At 32.6% G+C, this 17,273-nt stretch overlaps 1 long non-coding RNA gene across 2 annotated transcripts; it reads left to right on the forward strand.

The window, feature by feature from the left end:
* The first annotated feature begins 8,108 nt into the window (after positions 1-8,108).
* On the forward strand, positions 8,109-17,273 carry LOC105176715 (uncharacterized). Of its 2 annotated transcripts, none has more exons than XR_002286650.2 (5): positions 8,109-8,314; positions 9,788-10,135; positions 10,208-10,364; positions 13,498-15,776; positions 15,922-17,273. It is a non-coding gene; the product is annotated as an uncharacterized LOC105176715 (long non-coding RNA). The 2 variants fall into 2 exon arrangements; XR_848992.3 differs by having other exon boundaries at positions 13,498-15,406; positions 15,512-17,273.

Genomic DNA, 17,273 nt, shown 5'->3' on the forward strand with positions numbered 1-17,273 from the left:
ACCACCAAAAATAATAAATTATTCCTAACAAAGTTGGGATCATAATTTATTAAAAATTCCATACATACACCCAACACAGTTGGGACCACATGACAAAAGCCACAATCCCCCAAAAAAGGAACAAAACATATTAAACCCTAATCCCAACCAAATGAAGAAAAAAATAGTATAAGACAGAACCACCTACCGTAATTGCTTCCAAATCTAATGCTTGATTAGCTTTTCCCCTCACAAAAGTCTCCATTAAATCAAAAAAAAAAAAAAAACCACAAAATCTCATAAAAAGAAAAAAAATCAAAAATAATAAAAAAAAAGAATCTACCATTTAAATACAAGTTTTTCCCCTCGGTCTAGACAAGTGTTTTAGTTTTGTCCACATATGTCCTAGAAAACAAACAAAAAATAAAAAATTAGTAAACTAAAAAATGAAAAAACAAAAGTGTTATTAAAATACTTATCGAGTTGCTTCGACACAATATTCAGTCGTTTTAATGGAGTTTGAAGGGTGGATTTTTCAGGATTTTCTGTTTAGGGTTTGTGGTTCAGTCCCTCTCTTCCTCTCTATCCAGAAACAAATTCGACAATAGAAACCCTAAGTTTGACTAGCAGTTAGCCTTTTCAAATATAAAGAGGGGTATTTTCATCTTTCACCCTTCACACCAACGTTTAGTTCGTGCAGGGAGGTAGTGTGCTACATTGTTTAATTCACAGGGGGTAATTTGTGTTTTTATTTATCACAGGGGGTAATTTGCTCTTTATCACTAATACAGGGTATTTTGCTTTTAACCCTTTTAAAAAATCTTAATGGCCATGATTCTTATCGGATTCATGTTCTCAACCAAAATTTTCTAACTTTATTCTCGGAAAAAATACAAACATCCCCCTTGTGATTTTGCAAATGAGTAAATTACCCCCTTATGAAAAAATAAATAGTGATTTACGTCCCTTTATTTTTTAAGATACAACAATTTACCCCCTATGATTTCTAAAATGAAGCAATTTACCTCCCTGTATAAGGAGGTAAATTACTTCATTTTAAAAAGTATGGAGGAATAAATTAGTATATTTTTTATTATACGAGAATAATGTGCTCATTTTTAATATTATAGGAAGATAAATTGTCATTCACCCCTTTATTCTCCATGCATGTGTACCCCTCATATTATGCAAGCTAGCTACCAATTGTTGGATCCTATTGCGTGGCCACTTCGACGGTCTGAGAAACCGAAACATCCTAGGCCACACGAATTGCTTTGTTCACTAAATATATGTACGTGGGTCTCTCGTAAACTTGAAAGTGGGAAATCAAAATGATCAAAAGAATGGGAACCATTTCTTGCCACAGTTATCTTCATCGTTATTGGGGAAACCTTTTTTATCATGATTGGGAGCAAAAATCTTTTACTTGCTGGGATCAACAATATTGGGACACAGATTCAAATAATGCTGCTGCCAAAAGCATTCCCCCTGAGGCTGAGGACGACAAGTGCACTACCAGATTGAATTGCAGAGGCTCACTTTTCAAACACTTTTCAGACCATAAATTAAGCTTTGTCAGGGAACAATAACGTTGCAGATGAGAGGGAAAAGTATTATTTTAATACGTTAAATATGCCTAATTTTAATTTTAATCCAATAACTATGTCAATTTTTGTATAGGTCCAATAATTTATGAAATTGCTTACTTTTAGTCCTCTAGCAGATTTTCGGACAATTTTACTCCTATGAGTGCATATGGGCTAAAACTGCCTTTCAAAAGTTGCATAGGGGTAAAATTGTTCGAAAATATGCCAGAGGACTAAAAGTAAGCAATACTGGATCTAAATAAAAATGGACATAGTTATTGGACTAAAATTAAAATTAGACATACTTAGCGTACTAAAATAATACTTTTCCCCAGATGGGATAAATGCAATTTTGGTTTTCAAATCAAAAAAGAAAAAAAAAAAAGTTTGAGGATTAAACTGCAATCTTAAATTGTTTGAAAAGTAAAATTGCATAAGTGGATTTATTTGAGGACCAAAATCGCAATTATACCCGTTGCGGATTGAATTCTGCCGCATAATTTGCACCCTTACATGTTTGTATTTGCCCTGTCTGAATTCAGAGAATTGCAGTCGCTGAAGGGAAAATAATGATTTTTATCCTGTAATAGTCTTTCATTTTTGGTCTCATTGGTTACGAAATTCATTTTTGGTCTAATAACTTCTAAAAAATAGCATTTTTGGTCCCATGATACCTCTTTGTTAGATATTTTAACAGCTAATGCCATGTGTTTAGCATGTGGGGGTTAGGGCCTTTACACTTTTGGTCCTATTGATTATGAAATTCTCATTCTTGGTCCCTTAACTTTTAAAAGTGGCAGTTTATGATCCTATAACTTTCCAGGCTTAGCAGTTTTGGTTCAATGCACTTAACGATCACATGGCATTCTACGTTAAATATGTTATGAAAAGATGTCATGGGATCAAAAAGGCTATTTTTTCAAACTTAGGGACCAAAAGTGAGAATCCTGTAACCCGGTGTACCAAAAATGAAAGGGCCTAAATTATTGGACGAAAAATTCTATTTTCCCCATGCTGAATAATTGGAATATGTATAGAAGTACATCTGCTTTTTAGGGCACAGGGTTTTCTACAGTATAATTAGGGAAAATTACACCAACAAACTCATGATGTTAGGCCTAACTGTACAAACGCCTTTTATCCTTTATAACATTACTAGTATATCCTTTGAAGGGGTGTTAGTGCAATGTATCCAGGGAGTTGTTTGTATAATGTTTTACTATTGAATAAGGAGTGTACTGATAATGACAACTACAATTTTTATGAACGTATTTCCAATTTTATAAAGTAGGGGGTGTTTATATAATCAAACCTAACATTGGCGGTTCAATATAATTTACCTTACAATTGATTTATGAATATTCATTTTTTCACATTACCAAAAAGAAAAAAATATGAGAGAAAATTAGTGACGAAAAGGAAAAAAATCAAGTAATAATTCTAATATTATCACTAATTTTATATTTATTGACAAGAATTTTTATTTCATCATAATAGTGAATTTTATAATTTTAATTAATAGTAACTATTAGTTTGTAATTAAAGTTGCTCTTAGCGAGAATCAGTGACAAAAAGTATATTGTACATAAAATTATCATTAAAGATAATTAGTGACATATATATAAATATATATACAATAACGATGTAGTGACAATAAATAACTATTGTTACTATATTCTGTTGTCATTAAACTGTCATTAATTATAAATGTAGCATTAATTATTTATAGTTATAAATTTGTGTATGATTTTTCCCTTGTTAATTATATAATGATAAAAATCAAAATTAGTTTTACTTAAATATATTTTAAGGGTAAATTACAACTACCACCTCTAAAATTTGGCATAATTACGAATAACCTCTCGTTATTTAAAAAATTACAATAACCTTAACTGAAAAATAATTATGTAGCTCCTAGATGACGAAGTAGATATTACTATTTTATCTTTATTGAATTTTTTAAAAAATTAGAAAAGTATTTGAAAAAATATAAAAAAAATTGAGGGTGAATAAAATAAATAAGCTAGAGGGAATAATAATTTATAAAATTATTCTAGAAAATTATAAAATATATATAAAATTATAATTTATAATTTAAAATAGTATTTTGGTCAGTTTCCACAAAAATTGGATGGAAGTCTAACGAAATGGACTCACTGTTAGACGGATGTTAAAATCATAGGGGTGATTATAATTATTCAAACAACAAGGAGGTATAATTATATCCAACGTCAAAAAAGGTAGTCGTAATTTATCCTATATTTTTAAGTGAATAAATTATAATTAGGTCACCACAAATCTCGAAGACATTAAAGGCGCCTTTACATTTAGTTAATAGGTACGATAAACTACTTAATTGAATGTAATACAATGTATATTATAATTGGAAAATTGCAATTTCAGACCTATAAATATAGGGGTTGATAATTTCTATTTTTAGCAATTTTATCCTATAGTTTTAGAAATTTCACACATTGAGGACCAAAATTACTGGAATTTACTGAAGTATAAATTACAGTGAGTTCTTGAGATTTGGCATATTTAGGAATATTATTGTTTGAAAAATTATAAATACAAATATTTGCTAAAATTATTTAATCTTTGGATGGAGGCCTAAAGTTGCCAACTTTGTTCTTATTGTATTTTTTTAAAAAAAATTAAAATTTTGTAAACAAATTGGACGAGATGGATAAAAAAATTTGAAAAACTGCAAAATCCTTGTTCACTTAACCCACAAAAAAATCATAAAACTTTTAAAAATAAGTAAAATTATAATTTATAATCTACATGGACATTTTGGTTATTTTACTATAAAAAATGAATGAAAATCTAATGGAGATTGACAGATTTGGTTAATTGTTGGACCAGCTAAAATCAAGCAGATAATAGCAATTTTTCAAACAATTAGAATGTATTTGTAATTATACTATATTTCAGAGGAGCTCGTTGTAATTTATTCTTTATTACAATAGCCTGTAAACTGCATCTAATTAAGATAGCACATACACTTTTTCAGTCAATTTAGCAAACTCCAATTATTTTTGTCCTCAATATATGAAATTAACGTTATAGAACAAAAATATAAAAATAGATTTATATATGATTTACCCCATATTTATAGGATTCAAATTACAATTACTACAAACAAACTATGATATTAGTTACAAAATATAATTAAGTGAAACTTTTAAAGTTGACATTAAAAATATATATTAAATAATAATAACTTTTATTTTGTCACTATACAATTATTAGTGACAAAAATTGTGATTAAAATTATCACTAAATATAATCATTCCCATATGTATAAAGACAACACCGTATGATGACAATAATTATTTATTTATTGTCAATAAATCGTTACTATACATATATCACTAATTATATTTATGATAATTTTATACACCATGTTTGTCACTAATTTTTGCTACAAACAATTTTTACAAAATAATGACAATTATTTAAAATCATAAAATTTATTATTATGAAAAAATATTTTTTTTCTCATTAAGATAATATTAAAATTATCACTTAATTTTTTTATAGCTGATCTTCTATTTTTTTTTTAGTGAATTTTACCTATTATAGTATGGGATGGGAGTATGCATAATTTGTCTTGGCTCGACCGGAGAGCTGCTTTTAGCCAGACTTGGAATTATGCACTTCAAAATTAAATACATTGGGTTTCAAAGTAATTAAATGTTATTTGGGTATAATGCCAATTTTCAGACCAAGTCCACAGTATTGTAAATACAGATGGTCAAAGTCTTAACAATCTTCCCCCAATTCCAGTAAGTCCAAACCTCACACTAGTCCATTATGAATTTTTTTAAGTTATTTTACGTGTCTTTACAACCACGAAAATTGCGTTTGGTACATATAGAGGCAATTTTTATAATTGTCGAAATACATAAAATAGCCTCAAAAAATCCATATTATAATAGCGTCAGTATACAAGCAGTCAAATTAGTATTATATCTATAAATGAGTACAATGTTGTTAGCTTATAGTATTGGCCAAGCCTTAACATTCAACTCTAGTACACTGTTGTTAATCAGCTTATACAGTTACAAATCAATCAAGCGAAAAATAATGTACTAATAAACATGATCTCGGTTGAGATATGCGACCTCGAGCAAGGATCTCGTTAACTGCCACGTGCTCTCCCAAAATCTGATGTAGGGCCCTGAGGACAAGATAAGAACGTGAGGCTCGTCGGGTTCGTCCCTGACAACGACTCTCCGAAGCTCAAATTAGTTTGGTTAAGGTGAAAATATGCGAACTAAGACAGATAGGTCAAAAGCAATTAAATGCTAGTTACCTAAAATGATATGTGTCGGAATATTTATAAGGTCCATATATTCATTGTTGTTTGGACCACGTGTTGCGATCCACACAGCTAGGTTCCGGACTGGACGATCTATACAGATCCACCATTTGGGTTCTGATCTCGGATTTTGAAGCGAGTCGGACAACCCGCTTCAACAGAGAGAGCGCGGATCCTCGCTTATAATTACAAAAATACCCTTCATTAAGGGTATTTTTGGTATTGCGATTGGAAATTAGGGTATCCCTCGTCAAAACATAAGCTGGTGACAGAGAGAGAAAAAAAAAAAGAAAAAAGAAAAAAAAGAGTCCTAAAATTGCAAGAATCAATGAGTTGAGGGTACTATTGTCACTCCTATAGTTATAACTCTTAAGATACTTCTTTCTATCGTAGAGGATATAGAAGTAAATTTAGTCATCAGTTACGTGGCTGGAGGAGGTTGGGGGTGGGGGGGTGCTGATTGGATGTTTAGTCAGCAAAGCCTATTCTAAAAGTCCTAATTTCATGCACGTTACCTATTTACAGCGAGTTAGAAAATTCAGTGCCGAAGTCTTAAAATTGCACAAAAAATTAGTAAGTTATGGGTATTTAATTGAGACATTTGTAACTATAATTCTTAAAATGCCACCCCAAACATACATCAGAGTAAATACAAATACAAAGGAGACATACATCAAATAATTGACTAAGAGTGTGTTTGGCAATTTATAATCTCCTCAAAATATTTTAAAAGATGTTTGAAAGCTTATAAGCTCTGAAAAATCATATGGCAAAATTATTTTTAATATGTTTTGGATTTTATAAGAGTTTTAAAAAAATGTTAACCTCATCCAACTATTTTCAAAATATCTTGTAAACGCTATAACATAAATATGTTATAAGACAAAAAATTTTCATTCATTCTCTCTCTCTCTCTCTCTCTCTCTCTCTATATATATATATATACATATATATATCACTCTCTTGCACACACACTCTCTCCCTCTAGGATTTTAAGAAATTTGATTTTTTTTGCATTTGAAAAAAGTAATTTATTATTTAGTAATAAATTATTATAATTAAATAAAAATAAGATTGCTATTAATATTATATTTACTAAAAATATATATAAAATTCATATTTAAATTATACAACTAGAAATAGTAATTGCTTTAAGAAAGAAAATATCAATTATATATCCATTTAATATTCAACTAACATGGATGTACACATATATATATATATGTTATTTTTATTCAAAATTTTAGTGAATAAGTAATTATTTTTTTATTTTTTTGAAAAATATTATCTATCATTTTTTTGGAGTTACACTAATTTATACTATTTATGAAAGTATTTTAAAAATATTTAAATATAAAATATGTCAAGAAATAACAACTTATTATATCATATTCCTTTTAGTCCTTTTACCAATAAAAAAAACCTTATTATGCCAAACACTCTGATATACTATAAGATGTGAAAACATTTTATAAAATTTAACATCTTTATCAATTTTATCTAAATATTTTCAGAATTTATTTTAAAATAAGATCTAACATCTTATAAACTCCTAAAATATATTATAAAACGTAGAAACTTCTAAAATGATATAAAAAAGCTTAGTCAAACACCCTCTATATAACCTGCTAGCTACTTAGCATGTCGAATACAAATTACTAAGGAGATAGAAAACTTCATCACTGCTATCAAATGTCTTTCTTTTTTATTTTTAATCATGTCATTGTTCATTTTAGAGAATTATAGTTTTTTATGTTAGGATAAAAAAAAGTTAGTATATATTAAGTTTTTGAACAATGGAAAATTTTCCATAAAAAAATTTTAACCTTTCAAAGACGGATTCAACAATGGAAAATTTTCCATCTTAATTAAAAATTATAAAATAGATCTTGTTAAATTGACGGAATTTTTGACAGATAGGCATTTTGGATAAAATTAAAGAAATAAAATATAAAAAGTTATTCCGTCTATAATTCCTTCTTTGACTTGGTAATAAATAAATAATTTAAAACAAAATATTTTCGTTAAAGATGGATTCAAAAAATATATTTTTTTTTGCTTTGCATCTTCGATTTTGTCTTTATTTCATCTCATATTTTTACAAGTAAATTTTAAAACAGAAACAAAGATGAAAATTGAAAATAAATTTTGTTTTATTTTCTTTTTTTACTAGATATTATCCTTTTAAAAATTGTTATTATCAGTAAAATAAAATTAAACCCCCAAAGTCCCCAAATTGCAAGTCCGCACAAAGCTATCTTCTCTTCCTTTCTCGCCGCGTGCCCCTATCAACAACTCACCCGATGCAACGTCGACGACCACTTGCCCGTTTGCTATAAAGTTCTCCTAAGAGTTGAACGAAGTGTATTGCACAACTATTTGTGGGTGGCCGGTGGAGGAAAATAGCAAATCGAACAAAAAGGTTAGCTTTTCTTTCGCTTATCTGTCTCAAATATCCTCTTTATTTTTCATTTTCCTCTATCTTTTACGTTCTTGATTAGCTTATTGTTGAAATGAATTTCTGTACATAATCATATAAGCTGATGATTGAGTGGCTACTTGAAATTAGAGAACACGTTTGAGTGCTTGCTACTTGTTTGATAAATTGCGTGAAAGAGATTGTACATATTTTTTTATCATTTCTTATTTTTCATGTTATTTTCGGAATGTTGGTGGGATTAAGCTCTTGCTCTAGGTTTGCGTGAGACCTTTCTTCTTTGCAATCCCACAATCAAAAACAATATTATAGCTTTAGAGAGAACAGTAAAAATTGCTTCTGCATATGAAGACTTATTGTTTTTCATCAAACATTTTTTTGACTTCTAACAATAATAATTGACGCTTGTTTCTTTTTTTTTTTTTTTTTTTTTTTTGTCTTGGTGAGTTCTGTTTGTGGATTTGCGTCGGTAGCATGAGATGACCAAGAAGTACTATAAGGAAGCTGACTAATAGTCTAAGTCGAAGAGTTTCATGCTATAAAGGATACTTTGTTAATAGGTTTAAATTCCATACTGTAGAGTATGGTCAATCTAAAGCAACAACAAATTGCGGTGTATGCGTGTTAGGGAGTACTTATAGTGAATGTGAAGTGAACTACTAAATTGTGGAATTGAAATATTACAAATTGGAGCATGGCGTTATGTTGTTTAAATGTCATTGGTATGATACCTCATATAAGGGACCCAAAAGGCATAAATCGGGTCTTGTGGAAATTAATTATAAATTAAAATTAAGCGCAAATAATCCTTTTATATTGGCTTCTCAAGCTCAACAAGTGTATTTTACAAGTTTTTCTAGCACAAAGAGGGAAAAGCTTTGATTGGTGGGCAGGTATGCAAAGTAAAAGCTATAGGTAAATTTAACATTCCATTAGTTAAAAGTCAAGGTGAGAATGTTGAACCAATAGTAGAAAACGCTTTTCATGAAGTCGAGGCTTCAAATCCACAACCTATCTCTGTGGTGACAGATCTTGATGGATCAACATTATTTCAGATGAAGAGGCAAAAGAAATAGATCTGGATGAGTTTGAAGCACTCCGATATACCATTGACAACAATCAAACTAGGATAAGAGATGAAAAACAGGATGAAGAGGAAGTGCTTGAAGAAATTGAATCACAAGAAGACGAGGAAGATGAAGAGGATCATGATTTTAGGGATAGTGATGAATAGATATGCACTAGTAGTTAGAAGTTCTGATAATTTGTAATTTCAAGAATGATTAAGACGTGTAACATTTGAACTATTTGTGTATTTCTTTTTTATTCTTTGACATTCTATTTTACATATGTATTTAATTAAATTGCATTTGACATACATAATATTTAGTTAAAAAGCTTTTTTTACCTCTACTCTTGCTAACTATTTTAATCAGTGGTTTATTTTATTTAACACAGGATGGTGACTAGAGTACTAGCATAAAGGAGAGGGTAGGACGAGGGCGGGAGAGAGGCCACGGACGAGGTCAAGGGATAAATTTGCACATCAGGGTTGTTTAACTAACAGTATATTATATAATAATACTATAGAAAGTAGGCCGTACTGTCATTGGTCCGGCTCAATTCCAGCCTTCGGAGCCGCGACCTATCTCAAACTAATCTTCCCTCGACTCCATACATACTACGTAATGTTGTTCCTACGGCTAAGAATGAAGAGTTGTCAGGAGTTGAATCATCTCATGTTGGGGAGCACGAACAGAGAACTTCATCAAATTCTTTGCGAGAGTACCTGACCTTCACATAGAGGTATGATCATTCCTTGTTTATGTGATCTTTATATTCCTTGAAATTCACACTTTTCATTCTTAAATATTATAGGTTGATGAGACGATACTGTAGGGTTGGCGAATGACCCTATTATTGGAGAGCCAAGTGATGATGTCACTCCACAAAATCAATGAAGAGGACCTAATCGAGGATCACAGGTTTCAGAAAATCCTGATCAAAGGTTAAAGATGAATGTGGTTAATAATAGGTAAATATTTTTATTAATATGCAAAATTGATGTGAATAATTAGGTTAATTGAAATATCTAAAGATCAAATGTGATTTTTTTTTTCTCTTACCCTTTCTAATAGTTCTATTATTATATATGTCATCTAGCTGAAAGTTATGTGATTACTAGATCTTATAATGGAATAAGATGATAAGTTAATATTTTGATAAAAGCAACAATTATCTGGCTGACATGAAAATTCCAATAGGGGGCGTCCATAACTAAATTCTATGTTTAAGTCTTTATGTAGATTTTAAGGTATTTGGTGTACTGGAGTACCGATTGATCATATTTGAGCTGCATATTATCATCATTTACTGGAATTTTATTTATTAATAATTAAATTTTATTTTGTAATTAGATTTATTGAAACTGATGTTTCATGAAATCTTACAAATGATATTAAGGGAGTTTTTGGAGAGGCATGGCCAAGATGGCATAAAGTGCCAAAGCCAACTAAAAATTTATTTTGTGAGAGGTTTAAGGTAATCTTTATCACAATGCATTTTTAATTCTTATATACTTAAAATGATTAAAAATGATAAATTGTTTAAAAAATACCAGATGAGGTATCGATGGGATTATCTCACGGATATGCAAATGAGAAAGGTATGGAATGAGAATGCAAGTTCTAGATTTAAAGAGATGATTTACAGAGCAAAACGAAATACATTAGAAAATGCAAGTGAAGAATTAGATAGAAAGCCTCATGCTTTAGATATGATTGGTAGAGGCCCTGATTGGATTCACACACATATATGGGATAAATTAGTTGAGAAGCATTGGATTGGAGAGAATTACAAGGGAAAATGTAAAATTGCCCAGAAGAATCGCATGACTGAGAAGGAGGGTTGCATTACAAAGCACAGTGGTGGTTCCATTTTACAAGGAGCACATAGGATGAGGATGGTAAACTATATTTTAAGGTTTCAAAATATTACTGATTGCATTTTATTTTGGTAGATATTGATAATGTTATTTATAAAGGAAGAGCTTAGCCTTGAAGTAAGTGAAAGAGTTGTTTCATAGAACGCACAAAAGAAATCACGAAATGAGAGACTTTGTAGATAATAAATAAAAAAAATTTAATGTAAATACCTTTTGTAGTCTTCTTTTTTCATTATTGTTTGACAAATATAATAAGTTATATTATCATTACATAATATTCTTCGTATGTCACATCATGTAGGAGGATTATATCACAAAAATAGGTGGTAATAATGATTCCACTGAGTATTCATTTGACATACAGTCATGGTGAAGTAACTGGAGGGCTGTCTAAAAGCCGGATATATGGATTTGGGCGTAGTCAATTTTCTGATAGATTTAGTAGAATTTCTGTTACTTCAACACATAGGGAGTCTGAAGAAAGATATAATAAGTTAATGAAAGTAATGGATGAAAAATACAATGAGTTAACTATGAAAATGCAAGAAGAACTTTTAAGACGAGAAGCAGAGAGTAAGAAAATGCTAGAGTAGGCTCTTGAGGTGTCGCGGAAGAGGGAAGAAGATGCGAGAAGGGGAGAAGAAGATGTGTGGAGGGAAGAAGATGCACAAAGAAGGGTGGTGGAGCTTGAAGAAATGATATGCAAATTAATTCAAGAGGTGGGATATACCAATCGCTGGTTTGCAGGTGGATATGAACCAAATGAGAAACAAGATTTTGGTGCAAATCGTTAGGCAATTTCTAATTTTGGTGCAAATCTAAAGAGTATTGGAGCTTAAATAGCGATGATCCTTGGATTTAAGCAAATAGTGCTCTTAGATGATGTGGTGTTTCAAATATTGTGAACATGAAGAATTCCAATCTTCTTGGTAAACAACGATAGTATTTCTCATATTTTCACTTTAAGTACATTAATTGATTTCTTACTTTTTGTATGGTTTTCTACAAATAATTGATACTTGTTGCATTTGTTATTGATCGTGATATCTCATTTAGTCCAGGTATTTCAGTCTCATTTTGTTCCAGCATTGCTTATAAAAATTAGGGATTAAATTAAAAGAGAGTTTTCTCTTCAGCTACAAAATTAAAGATGGATTCAGTGACGGAACCAAGTATTGAACATTGGCATGCCATAACAAGAGTTATGAGATATTTACTTGGTACAAAAAATTATGGCTTGTTTAATAAAAAATATCCTGTTGTACTTTAAGGTTGTCCTGATGTTGATTCATGTTCTACCACTGGTTATATTATTATTTTGGGTGGTGCTGCTATTTGTTGGAAGTCTAAAAAATAAAACATTATTGCTAACTCTACCATGGAGGCTGAGTTAGCAATAATGGTTTATAGAAGTAAATTGGTTGAGAGATTTATTATTTCAAATACAATATTTTGAAAAACCAATTGCTCCAATTAGTTTTCATCCTTGTGATATGAGTGCATTTATCCTGTAATGATATGTAGAAGTTAAGTTTATTAACTCTTAATGAAAATTTGTAGCTTAAATGAGTGGGGTGTTATAATTATAGGAGCACCCTTGACCAATTTTTACCTATATGAGTGTGAAAGTAAGCCGCTTCCTATGAGAATTGGGCTTATTCTAAAAAACACTCATGAAAATCGGAATAGCACAATGCCATAATGTGTTAGCTAATATAGCTCATACTAACACCTTGACTGTTATGTGTACATGGTGATACTTTCTTTCCCCTAAGCAGTCATAGTTCAAATTTGAGACCACTACTGACTACAGACAGCGGGTTACAGTTTCACTAAGAGAATGTTCAATGTAGAGCACACCTTCATTGGAAAATAATCTCCTTTCAACTAGCATACTCTCTTTAATTTTAATATTAAAATGAGGTGGGGATTGTTAGTATATATTGCATTTTAATATTTAAATTATGATATGTCTTTTGATATTCCATCAATTTATGTTGAGGTTAGTTGTGTTGGTGGATGATTATGGTCATAACATTTGTAACCTTTCTTCTTCAAAACCATCATCCCACTACTACACCATATTCATACACATTACCAACCATTTATCACGACTATCTATTACATAATTGTCTACTAATTCACATTAAAATGGTAGATAATTTCTACACCTATAAAGGAGATTTCTCTCATAATTTCACTGAAGCAAAAGTGGGTGTAGCAGGCAAAATGGTATGCTGGACAATCAGCGGTTTCCATGGGAACCCCGACACTTCAAAACGTCTGGAATCTTGGGATTGCTTGAGGAGATTAAGCCGTCAATCTTGCAAACCATGGCTTTATCTTGGGGATTTTAACGAAGTTCTTCGTGCAGCAGAATTAGAGAGCAGGAACACGAGACTTATTAATCAAATGATCGAATTTCTTCAAGTACTAAAAGATTACAAACCTAAAGGATCTTGGTTTTGTGGGTGAGCAGTTCACCTGGAGTACTAAGAGAAAGTTCTCAAACACCGTACAAGCGCATCTTGATAGGATGTGCGCCAATGAAGATTGGATTCAGCCTTTTCCATTGGTTCGGGACCTTGACATGATTAGATCCAATTACCGCCCACTATTATTGGATATTGATGTTGATTGCCCAAGGCTGAACCGAAAGCAAAAACCCATCAGATTCGAAGCTCTTTAGCTGCGGTCAGAATAGTGTGAGGAGATAGTTCGAAGGTATTGGGATAACAGGCTAGAGGGAAGAAATGATCAGTTGCTAAAGAAGCTGGATTCTTACCAAATGGGATAGATGCAATGGGGTCAGGCCACCTTCGGCAAGTTAAAGAAATTAAAAAGCTAAAGGATAGAGTGGTTAAGCTCCAAAAAGGAACGCGGGTGACTGAGATACAGTTGGAAATTCAAAAATGTAAGGATGAGGTTGAGAAACTGTTGAACGCAGAGGAGGTTATGTGGAAACAAAGGGGGAAAATGCAATGGATCAAAGAAGGAGACAAAAGCAGCCGATTCTTTCACTTGAGATCTTCCACTCGGAAACAACACCAACTTCAGAAAATGAAGAATAACGAGGGTCAATGGAAATTTGAAGCTGAGGATATGCAAGACATTATCCTCTGAGTATTTTTCAAATATCTTCACCTCGGACAGTCCCTCCCCCGATATCCTTGATGAAGTCATATGTATGATCTACCCTAAGGTGACAGTTGAGATTAACGACTTTCTTTACACTCTATTTACTCTGACAGAGGCCAAGAAAGCTAATTTCCAAATATTACACTCAAATCCCCAGGGCCAGATGGTATGCCTACGATCTTTTTTCATAAATTTTGGCATACAATCGGTCGTGATGTCATGTATGTTGTACTTCGAATTCTTAATTTCCATAGTCTTGATGCTAAAATGAACCATACATTCGTTGTTCTTATACCGATGTGTGATAGCCCCAAGAGCATTACTCAATTTAGGCCTATTAGCTTGTGCAACGTCGCCTATAAAATTGCAACCAAAGCACTCACGAATAGGCTTAAACCCCTTATGAATATATCATTTTTTATTCTTAGTCAGAATTTATTCTGAGTCACTTGATTTTGGATAATATTATTATTGCATTCGAGCTTAACCATTATTTGCGAAGGGTGTACAGCATTGAAACTCGACATGAGCTAGGCGTATGATCAAGTGGGATGGGCATTTCTGAGCGTATCCTTTTCTCAATTAGGTTTTCATTCATCTTTTGTTTCCGTCATCATGTTGTTTGTGTCTTCTTCTCGTATTCTTTCATGCTTAATTGTGATAACTTTGGATTATTACGATCAAAGACGGGCATCCGTCAAGGAGACCTTCTATCGCCATATTTATTTCTTTTCTGCACAGAGGTATTTAGCGATCTTTTCAGAGGACACAGATGCGGGGTCAACTTCAGAGTATGGCTATTCGAATTCGACCCCTAAGATTTCCCATCTACTCTTCACAGATGATACACTTATCTTCTACGAGGCGAATTTTGATGTTGTACGAACTATCAAGTATCTCCTTGAGAAATATGAACAAGCTTCAGGGCAACAAGTTAATTTGGAGAAATCCGGAGTGCTTTTCAGCCTGAGCGTGTGGGAGGAATTTCAGTGAAGGTTAGCCGATTCTTTGGGAGTTCAGTGGATGGCAAATCATGAAAAATATCTTTGGGAGTTTTGTTCTAGCACCTATTAAAAATATTCTTTGGTGAATCTAAACAGGATATGTTTAGGGGCATTCATGTACTAATGTGGAACTGTATTTGTGGGTCGAACGCAAAATATCTCACAAGCGGGCAAGGAGATTTTGGTGAAAGTAGTACTGCAGGCCATTCTTTCATACGTGATTTCATGCTTTAAGCTCCCTAAGGTATTGATTTGTCAATTGGAGAATATGTTGGTTGGTTTCTAGTGGCATCAGAAGGGCAACAGACGAGTACATGGGATTTCTTGGCCCAAAACGAGTAGGCCAAAAGTAGACGGAGAGGTTAGTTTACGGAACTTAGCCACCTTTACTGACGCTCTTCTTGCAAAGCAATCGTTGCGCATTGTTCAGCAACCAGACTCTTTTGTAGGTCGAGTTTACAAAGCAAAATGTTTCCCTCGGACTGATTTCTTTAATGCTAATTTAGGGAACATGCCATCGTTTTCATGGCGGAGCATCTTCAATGCTCGCTACTAAATTGAAGCAAGATCAAATTTGTGTGTGGTAATGGGATTTCGATTAAAAATTTGGGAGGATAGGTGGGTTCTCCACGCCTCATATTTCAAACCCCTTTTTCAGCCTAGCTGTTTGGACGAACAGACTCGTGTATCATCTTTGATCAATCATGCTAATGGGAGATGGAATGAGTCGAGAGTTCGTAACATGTTTCACCCTACCAATGCTGAGGACGTGCTAGCCTTACCTTTGGGAAGCAGTAGACATGGCAGTTTAACTTGAAAGACCAATTTTTGGTGAAAAGTTCACATCACCTTGCACTTGCTTTGAAATGATGGAATATTTCCACAAGCTTGATTCTGGAGGCGAAGAAATACTGGGGCTTCGTGTGGAACAGAAACACTCCCCTAGAGGTGAAGACCTTTCGTTAGAAAATGTGCAAGAACGCTCTTCTGATGATGACCAATTTGTCTAAGCAGAACTCGGATGTTGATGAGACATGTCCTATTTGTAAGTCTGAAGGTGAGGATTCTCAACACCTCTTCTTCTCTTACCCGGTTGCTCGACATGTTTGGACCCTCTCAGGCTTACAATGGCATATTCTTTCAAATTGGAGTCATGATGTATAGACATGGTTCCAAAGTGCAGCGGATAAGCTAGAGGGGCCTGAAGCTGATTGTGCACTCGTTCTCTGTTGGCAGCTTTGGAATAATAGAAATTAGTGATTTTGGTACAGTGTTAGGGCCTCCCCTATTGAGATTAATTCACAAGCAAGACGAGTCATGTTCGACTTTGAAGAGTATAGTCTATCTTTACAAGGACCGAACAAGGTTAGAGCAACAAATTATGCATGGCATCCTCCACCTATCGGGATTATCAAGCTAAACTTTGATAGGGCTACTTTGGTGGAGACTAATACGGTAGGGTCGAAGTCTTTGCTAGTGATTATGTTCGCTCTTGTATTAGATGGAGGAAGCGCCACATTCATTTCAAAGCTGCACATGAACACGTTGAGTTTCTTGCAACAGCCACAACAATTGAATTTGGGAAGCAGAAAGGATGGGACCGGATTATTTTGGAGGGCGATTGCTTCTCAATCATCTCCAAGTTAACAAGTGAAGACCAAGATAGTTCAGCTTTGGTGAATTTAGTGCATGACATCAAGGATAACACCAAGGTTTTTTCTTTATACAAGTTTACCCATGTACAATGTGAGGCCAATAAAAAAATTTGAAGCCATGGATGACATTCTAGACGCAGTCTACTATGGCGATTTGGTGCCCATATACTAATTTGATCTTTCAAATGAAAACGTCTATGGGA

This window comes from Sesamum indicum, linkage group LG2 (assembly GCF_026168435.1).
Source record: "Sesamum indicum cultivar Baizhima isolate 11 linkage group LG2, ASM2616843v1, whole genome shotgun sequence".
Lineage (NCBI taxonomy): Eukaryota > Viridiplantae > Streptophyta > Magnoliopsida > Lamiales > Pedaliaceae > Sesamum > Sesamum indicum.